Source organism: Phaseolus vulgaris, chromosome 4, assembly GCF_000499845.2.
Source record: "Phaseolus vulgaris cultivar G19833 chromosome 4, P. vulgaris v2.0, whole genome shotgun sequence".
Classification (NCBI taxonomy): domain Eukaryota; kingdom Viridiplantae; phylum Streptophyta; class Magnoliopsida; order Fabales; family Fabaceae; genus Phaseolus; species Phaseolus vulgaris.
The window spans coordinates 8,945,709-8,947,452 of NC_023756.2; positions in this window are offsets into that span (position 1 = coordinate 8,945,709).

Below are 1,744 nucleotides of genomic sequence, written 5' to 3' on the forward strand. Positions count from 1 at the left end.
GTAATGTGATGTTGCATTCAATCTTATGTACAAAGTCATTTCAGTCATTGAATTTTTCACTCTTTGGCATCCATCGCTGAAACTATAGGTGTCAGAAAAAATAAAAAGTGAATGAGCCGTTTAGGGTTTTCGAATGAGCCGTTTAGAATTTTCGAAGCTGTTGTGTTTCTTCAAACAACTAAGGTTTTCTTCCTTCTACCTTTGTGTATCTGCATCTATTACTTTTTTTCCTTCTACCTTTCTTTATCTGCATCTATTACTTCTCTTCCTTTTACCTTTCTTTATCTGCATCTATTTTATGGTTTTTTCCTTGCTGCATCTATTACTTCTCTTCCTTCTACCTTTCTTTATCTGCATCTATTTTATGGCTTTTTCCTTACTGTTAGAGCTTCAAAGAAATAAAAGTGAATGAGCCTATTAGGGTTTCTACAGCTGTTGTGTGCCTTCAAACAACTCAGGTTTTCATCCATCTACCTTTCTTTATCTGCATCTATTACTTTTCTTTGATTCTCACAAGCACATGCAGTGGTGTTGAGGCTGACAGCTGTAATGTGACGTTGCATTCAGTCTTATGTACACAGTCATTTCAGTCATTGAATTTTTCACTCTTTGGCATTCATTGCTGAAACTATAGGTGTAAGAAAAAATAAAAAGTGAATGAGCCGTTTAGGGTTTTCGAATGAGCCGTTTAGAATTTTCGTAACTGTTGTGTTTCTTCAAACAACTAAGGTTTTCTTCCTTCTACCTTTCTGCTCTGCATATATTACTTTTCTTCCTTCTACCTTTCTTTATCTCCATCTAATACTTTTCTTCCTTTTACCTTTCTTTATCTGCATCTATTTTATGGTTTTTTCCTTGTTGCATCTATACCTTCTCTTCCTTTTACCTTTCTTTATCCGTATCAATTTTATGGTTTTTTCCTTGCTGCATCTATTACTTCTCTTCCTTCTACCTTTCTTTATCTGCATCTATTTTATGACTTTTTCATTGCTGTTAGAGCTTCAGAAGAAATAAAAAGTGAATGAGCCATTTAGGGTTCTGCAGCTGTTGTGTGCCTTCAAACAACTCAGGTTTTGTTCCTTCTACCTTTCTTTATCTGCATCTATTACTTTTTTTTTATTCTCACAACCACAGACAGTGGTGTTGAGGTTGGCAGATGTAATGTGACGTTGCATTCACTCTTATGTACACATTCATTACAGTCATTGGAATCTTCACACTCTATCATTCATTGGTGAAACTATAAGCATCAGAACAAATAAAAAGCGAATGAGCCGTTTAGGATTTTTGCAGCTGTTGTGTTTCTTCAAACAATTCATGTTTTCTTCCTTCTACCTTTCTCTATCTGCATTTATTTCTTTTCTTCCTTCTACCTTTCTTTATCTGCATCTATTACTTCTCTATCTTTTACCTTTCTTTATCTACATCTATTTTAGGGTTTTTTCCTTGCTGCATCTATTACTTCTCTTCCTTCTACCTTTCTTTATCTGCATCTATTTTTTGGCTTTTTCCTTACTGTTAGAGTTTCAAGGAAATAAAAAGTGAATGAGCCGTTTAGGGTTTCTACAGCTGTTGTGTGCCTTCAAACAACTAAGGTTTTCATTCTTCTACCTTTTTTTTATCTGCATCTATTACTTTTCTTTGATTCTCACAAGCACATGCAATGGTGTTGAGGTTGGAAGCTGTAATTCGACGTTGTATTCAGTCTTATGTATACAGTCATTTCAGTCATTGAAATTTTCAC